Genomic DNA, 8,359 nt, shown 5'->3' on the forward strand with positions numbered 1-8,359 from the left:
TGGTTAAATCCCAAATCAAGTTTTTAAGAACCCTAAAAATACCAAACTTCCGGATTCTGTTCAGATTAAGTAAAGATTGAGGTTCAATCGACCTTAGTCGAAGTATTTTCAGTGGAAAATACTTCGACTAAGGTCTGTTTGATTTCAAACAAAAATCCGAAGCCGAGTTGAGTTCGAGTCTGATTAAAATTTAGAGGTATTTTTCTATTTATTTTGTGTATTCTACGTGTATTGTTGTTTGTATTAATAGCTTGTTAATTTTTTATATTTGTGTTTTGATTAATTCTGTCATTTCTGTTTCTTACCTATCTACTTGATCAAAATATGAAACTGTTTCAGTTGGTTGTGATTGTTCATAATGTAAGTAATCGACTCGATTAAGTTCGTCGATTAGTTATATTATGAATTCTCATTTATGATAAAGATAAAAAAAACAGTCTGCTTCTATTATTTTAGGCCAATTATGGACAAATGTTGTAAATAGTCTACTGATTGATACTTGCCAATTAAATCATGTTTGTTTATAAATCAGTAAGTTCATCAAGTAGGTGTTATGTATGATTTGTGAACATTAAGTTCAGGGCAGTGTCAATACTGACAGTGTTCCTGCATTTGTTGCTCTTTGTTCGATTTTGAATTTCAGTTGAAATGTTCTTTTGAGTTCTGTGTATTGTTAATATGTTTGGATGCAAGTTCAGTGTTCAATCTGAATTTAGCTCTTGCACATCAGCTATTGCATTTCCCTGTTTATCATAATATGTAAAGACAGAATGTTTGTTTGATTTAGGAATTGGTTATTAGCTGCTAAACAGGATTAATTCAGATAATTTGGTTAAGGTTTAAGCAGTTTTGGTCTGGGGCAGTAATAACAGTAGTATTAAGGGATTTTCAGTGGGTATTTGAGAAATGAAACAGTAGGGTAATATAATAATAATAGTGTGCTTATAATGGAATGTTAGTGGCTATAATTTAGGAGATAATGGGAAACAAAGGGTAATAAAATCCTGGAAATCAGGAAAAAGTTCACTCAATGGGATTTAAAGTAGTTAAAAGCAGATTTTAGATATGATTTTCTGTTTTTAAAAGATAAAAGAGGGTCCAGGCAGCACTAAAAGAAAGGAGGCATACCTATATAAATACAGGGGCAGATTTCAGGAACAGGGGGGGGAAGTTAGAGAAGATTTTAAGAAAGAAAAAGAAAAGGAGAAGGAAGAGATTTTTAGGATTAAGATTCTGAAGAAAGGAAAAGAACTCAGATTTTGTTTAAAAGGAAAGAGAGGAAGAAAACAGAAAGAGAAATAGAAAAGAGAACATTCACACACACACACACACAATCTGAAACAGAAAAATCAGAAATAAGGAATCCGCAACAGAAAGAAACTGAAATCTGAAATGCATTCTTTCTGGAATCTGTCCGTTGTTTGCCTGTGAATGTTATTCAGAAAATCTGAAATTTCCTTAAGTCTCTGTCACTGTTCATCTGGTTCAACGGGTCTTATTCAGACTTGCTGTGTCATGGGTATATTCTACTGATTTTGTTATTGCTGCTACTGCTGAAATTTACTCCTTCTACCTTCATTTTCAGGTATATATATCCTTTTAAATTCTATGTTGGAAAGAGTTTTAGCATGACAGATAAATGAAGTTTGAATTGTAATAATGTCTGTTATTCATTGGAGCTCTTTAATTAAAAATTCAGTTTTGTTTCTTGATCAAATAAGAAATATATGTTGATAGGATGATTGTAATTTAAATATCCTTCATTGAAGACTGTGTAAGTGTTGTAATAAGATTAATTTTCTAAATTTTCATTGAAGTATAGTTATGATTGAATTGTTAAGGTAAGGAATATGACAGAAAGTTGGTTATTAGTTAAGTTCTATGACATTGTTAGTCAGGTATAGAACATTCTGAAATATCAAGAAAAATATGCTATCAGTTTATTTTGTTAGTTAATTCAATGTTGTTTAAAGCTAGATGATGATTGGTTGCAATTAATTATCTTTTGGCATAACATTGGTCGTGTTCATAATCTATAGTTGAAAGACGAGTTAGTATAATCCATTATGTTTATGATGTCAAATATGATAAGTAATATTGTATGCAATATTCATTTTTATTTAGTCAGTTAGACTTGTTCTCGTTCTTAATAATAAAAGGGTTTATGAACTTGTACGATTCGAAAGTTAATGGTTGTAATAATTCATATAGATCTAGAATCAAATGGGTTTGATTACATATATAATTCAATCATAGGCATAATTGATTAAGTCAATTTCGTCTATTGGATCAAAACAAGTATATAAAAGTAAGATATAAATTGCAAAACTTTATATCAATGGTAATTAGAATAGAACTTGCACTAATTAATAATAACAAAAGTTCTTAAAAATATTCTTTCCTTTATAATTCATTTCAGTTTTATATACAATTCATTCGTTGGCATATATATGTTTTATAATTGTCACAAATAGTGTTAATCATATTTATCCTTTCAATAAGAGTTTGAATAGTCTTGGGATGAACATAATTAATACTCGGAAGTTATAGTCAACAGGCAGCATAAAAATTTTTTGTGAATTTCTTTTAAAAGAATTTAAAGACACCCCCTTTAATATGAATTTCTTAGCATTTTCATATAAAATGTGTAGATACAACAAATAATTTGTGGAAAAATCCTTAATATCATTGCAAAATATTTTTGCGCAATTAGGGATACGTTCGCGTACCTTGATTATATTTAAAAAAAAGAGCAAAAATTCGGATTATGCGTACGCGCAATTTCGAGCGAATATTTAATAAAAGGATTTTTTTTAAGGTGTCAAGTTAATTTCATAAAAACCCGCGATGTGCGGTTCAATATTTAAGAAAAACAAATATTCTTGATTCAACACAATCTCGAAAAAAAAATGATTGCTTAATATATTATCAAAAGTTATTGGGTACACGTACGCGTGACACAATTCCGCATTTTTAAATTTGTAACACGAATATACGTACGCGTAATTCGATTCAAAGAAGGGTCCTTAATCATAATAAGTAAAAGCGGTAGAAAAATCACGTAACAAAAATGTATTTAATAAAATCAAGATAATTAAGTCAATAATAAAAACAGTTAAGCGACCGTGCTAGAACCACGGAATTCGGAAATGCCTAACACCTTCTTCCGGATTAACAGAATTCCTTACTCAGGATTTCTGGTTCGCAGAATAATAAACAGAGTCATATTCTCCTCGATTCAGGGATTATAATTGGTGACTTGGGACGCCTTAAAATTCCCAGGTGGCGACTCTGAAACAAATAAACAAATCCCGTTTCGACTGTCCTTCAATTGGAGAAAACTCCCCACGCGCCCCGCGGGCGCGGCGAAAAGGAGGTGCGACAACAATGACTATTTATTTCAACTGTGTATTTTTATTTTTTTTAGGTAAAATCTATAAAACAAAAAATATATTTTTAGAGCACCATAATTTAGAGCTATATAAAAAATTATAGCCAAAATAATTAATTTCAAACTATGTATTTTTATAACTTTTTAGATGCCTTGACTATTTATTTCAATTGTATAAATCTTTATTTTCATGTCAAATTCAAAAAAAGATTAACTAAAACTTTATTATTTTTAACCAAATAAAACAATTTAGCCTAAATAATGTAGTTCTATCCAAATTTTATTATAAATTGTATTCGAAAAAAATTATCTAAAAAGGTAACATACTTAAAAAGGTAAAAATATATTTTATTTTTTTAAAAAACGCCACATATACAGAAAAATCCACGTGGCAGGCGAGTGCACCTACACAATTTGCTATATCAGCGTCCAGGGGGGTAATGACTCTCAAAAGGCCTAGTTGAGGGGGTAATTAAGACCACAAATAGTTTAAGGCTGTAAATAATAATTTGTGACAAATTTAGAAGGGTGATAAGATATTTTACCTATAATTTATCCTAAATCAATAAGAATTTTCTCTCTACTTTTCTATGCAATACTCTTCTCTTCTTTTAATGTTTTATAACACCGTCCTATTTGTTCAAGAAAGCTTTGCTTGGTATGCATTGCCTACGTACCTAAAATAAATAAATAGAAGTCTTATCTATTTAATATTTGAACTTTTATATGAGGTATTTCATACAATTTAACGTATTTTACCACGCTACAGATTCGGTTGAAATCTCATCAAACCCATCAAAACAAAACAAAATTGTGTTTAGTCAAGAAAAAAGTTTCAAAACATACGCGCGAAAACATAATAAAAATGAGCCTAGTGCACAAAGCATCTCACATTCACGTAAGATCCGGAGAAGGACGGTACCTCAAGGAGTGTGATGTAGGCAACCTATCCTAATGCAAGTATCAATAGCTAATTCCACAACTCGAACCTGCGGCTCCCCTGCATTATGCTAGAACATATTGTAGACATGAAATATATAGTCAAACTTCATCTTTTCTTTAAAAATTTAAAATTTTGAATCAGGAGGAAATAAGTTCTTTTCCGAAATTTTTGTGTATTTAACAAGAACCATTACGATCTAAATGGTCATTGCAATATAGATTAAAATCAACTTCCTTTAGGGCATGGAATTGGAAGGAAGCCATGGTTTTAGCCAAACATCCAATGATCCAAATATATGTATATATAGCACCCTTCTTATTGCTTTTGTGGTTGATTAGTCTAGAATTATAGAAGCAGAAATCGGACCAACATAGAAGTGGGAAAAGAGGAAGTAGAAGAGAAGAGATTACTCAATGAATTTAAATCTTATGTACTAATAGTTTAAAAATATTTATATAATCAGATCACTTAAAAGGTAATTGATAAATTAACAAAAATAATCACTAACTTGATATAGAGGCTGATCCAGAAATTTGAATTAATGGGTTTTGGATTTTAGAAAAGGTTTGTTCTGGATAAATTATTTATACATATTTAATAGATTTCTTAACATAAATACAGTTTTTGGCAAAAGTTATCAAGTCCTACCCAATTTGTAGCTAAAACTCTAGCATCGTCTCTGATATAATAGATTAAATTATACTGATAGTACAAAAATAATCTAAGTGTGCTTGTCAAAAAAGGTCATGCAATGATGCACTAACATCATATATGTCTATGGCTAATACACCTTAATTATAGGCTAAAGTATGGCTCCTTAAGCTGTGATTATGACCTTCGCATGTTCATACTTTATTCAAATTACTATGATTAAGCTGTTTTAATCATTCCTACAACAAAATATCTGTATTAATTACAAGCTTCCATTATATTTGCCTAACCTATAGTTCTTCACTAAGAATCAAACATTCTCTTCTCCATTTTCTTGTTTTCTCTTCAGTAGAAAAATAATGGATGAGAGCAGGAAAATAAAACTCAGTCCACTGTTTTTCACAGTCTTGTTTTCATTTTTTATATTTTATGAACAATTTGTGATGGTTAAATCAAGAGGGTGTTGTGGAATAGGCTGGGCCAGCCCAATAACAAGAGGTGAAATAAAGCCCAAGAAATTTTTTGGTCAGAAATTTGAAGGAATATTTTCAGAGGATATCAAAGCTAAAGAGGATTATGGTGGAGAAGATGATGATTTTGATAATTTTTATAGACAACATGAAGATATTCCAAGCCCAGGTGTAGGCAACTGAAGTGAAATATATATATATATATATATATATATATATATATATATATATATATATATATATATATATATATATATATATATATATATATATAATACCTAGTTCAGCTTCTTGAAAATGCACTATACTCATATGTGCATTTACAAAATTTTGCTTTTTACTAAGCTTAAAGTCATGACTGCATAGAAATTGTACTTAATGCTCATCTTATTTTATATTTCTGCCACCATATTGATATTGTGTATGGTAAGTTGAGAATTTGAAAATGAATTGGTTCTTTTGTTTTGGTTTTCCACCAGTCTCCGCTACCCGCATTGGGGCCTTATTAAATTCGGATTCGCGCCCGAAAGTCTCATATTGAGGGGTAAAGTGCTCCCTAACAAAGGCGATTCCATACTCAGTTCTCGAACTCGAGAACTCTGATTAAGGATAATACAGTACTTACCGCTCCACCACAACTCTTATTGTTGTCGAAAAAATTCGGTTGGATTGGTCTGACCAAGAAAGGCATGGGGTTGGTACTGGATATTCCCAGAGTCGGGACTTTATGTAGGTTTTGCTTCACATGTTATAATTTAAGCTTTTTCAGATTATATTCGTACATATCATTAGATTTCATAGTTAAAAATATAAAGTTTTGATCTAGAAAAAATCTTAAGCTGCCCTTAGGAAAAGGTTTATTTCTTTATACATTTCACTTAACCCCTTAAAAGACTTGATCTCAAATGTGTAATAATATTCTTTTGCTTTTCCCCTCTTTTCTTGTTGGGCAAAATACAAAATTGTCCAGTCGGCCAAAACTAATTGTATTCGTTAGCAAGAAAGTGTATAAAATATGTATATAATATACATATATACAAATAAATATAGTATATTTTATCAGTATTATTTTTTGGAGTGATATATATATATATATATATATATATATTTTAGTGTTACAATAATGTTGTGATATGTCACAACATTTACAAATATTAGTATATAGTCAATTAACTTAAAGAGATGCTTGTCAAGGGACTTATCTATTTTGCCAAATTTGGTCATGAAGAGAATGCCTTCCACTCAGCAATTGAACAAGTCCTTATTTGGACTTTTCTATTAACTTAGTGGGCAGCCATAAAGCCATTAGACAAATATGTAAAAGAGTTGTCATGTTGCTATATAAAAACAAAGGTCCTTAACTATACAACACAAGTCTTAGTTCTTCCCTTCCCTTCTCCAATTATAGTTGGTTTGCAAAATCAAAATGACAACTTCTGGGATATTGGGACAATGGCCCCTACTTGCATTTACTTTGGCAATTTGCTTAGTAGCAACTACTGTTGTTGCTGATTACTCTTATGGCTATACTTCTCCTTCACCTTACAACTCTAACAAGTATTACAAATCACCATCTCCGTCCAAATATCATGTCAATATTCTCTTACAGACATTATCCTTCACACTATTACAAGTCGTCTTCGCCATCAAAGTACCATAGCCATTCACCAAACGTTTACAAATCACCTCTACCTTTGAAGCATGAATATTACAAAGCACCAAAACCAACAAAATATTACAAATCGCCTCTACCTTTGAAGCACGATTACTACAAAGCACCAAAACCTACAAAATATTACAAATCACCTCTACCTTTGAAGCATGATTACTACAAAGCACCAAAACCAACAAAATATTACAAATCTCCTGCTCCTTCAAAGTACAACTACAAGTCACCGTCGCCGACTAAGTATTACAAGTCACCTACTCCTTCAAAGCACTACTACTATAAGTCACCATCACCAGCAAAATATTACAAATCACCTGCTCCATCGAAATACAACAAGCCAGTACCACCAACAAAATATTATAAGTCACCAGTTTACTACAAGTCTCCACCACCACCAGCTTATTATGAGAAATCGCCTTCTTATTACAAGTCACCTCCACCCCCTCCAAAATACTATGAACATTTACCCTCCTATTACAAATCTCCCCCACCTCCACCAAAATACTACGAGCAGTCATCGTCTTCTTACAAATCTCCCCCACCTCCACCAAAATATTACGAGCAGTCACCTTCATACAAGTCTCCACCTCCACCACCAAAATACTACGAGCAAATACCTCCAACTTACAGTGCACCACCTCTACCAAAAATCTCTGAACAATTACCATCATATTATAATTCACCACCACCACCATCGACAAACTACAATAAGCAAACTTCTACCTATGCATCAACTCCCCCACTTGAAAAGTACGATCAATCTCCCACCTACAGTTCACCTCCACCTCCATTACCGTCACCTCCACCAACCTACTACTAATTAATATTCAAGTCATTCGCCTCCAAAATAGCTATCATTTCCTTGCTTTCAACTTCTTAGCAAACACTTGTTTGGAGCGTCTCCCATTATTGTTCTACCTCAGTCCTAAACTACATGTATGCTTACAGAAATGATCATCTTTCATTGGTGTTATTTTACAATTTGTATTTGATATCTAATTAAGATTATTGAGAGCTATATTGATTCGGCTCATTGTATTAAGCTCTTTTTGAATTTAATCTCTTGAGAATTCTACTTTGCTTCTTATATATTCTTTGATAAGAATGGACCTTGGACCTAACTCAACCCCAAAAGCTAGCTTATGAGGTGAGAATTACCCAAGCCATATAAGGAGACCAAGGACCTCAAATCCCTCCGATGTGGGGCAACTCAACATTCTTTACTTCTTTGTCTA

At 31.8% G+C, this 8,359-nt stretch overlaps 1 pseudogene; it reads left to right on the forward strand.

Moving 5' to 3' along the window:
* The first annotated feature begins 6,849 nt into the window (after positions 1-6,849).
* Positions 6,850-8,163, forward strand: LOC107817332 (uncharacterized; annotated as a pseudogene).
* The last annotated feature ends 196 nt before the right edge of the window (positions 8,164-8,359 follow it).

This window comes from Nicotiana tabacum, chromosome 11 (genome assembly GCF_000715075.1).
Source record: "Nicotiana tabacum cultivar K326 chromosome 11, ASM71507v2, whole genome shotgun sequence".
Classification (NCBI taxonomy): domain Eukaryota; kingdom Viridiplantae; phylum Streptophyta; class Magnoliopsida; order Solanales; family Solanaceae; genus Nicotiana; species Nicotiana tabacum.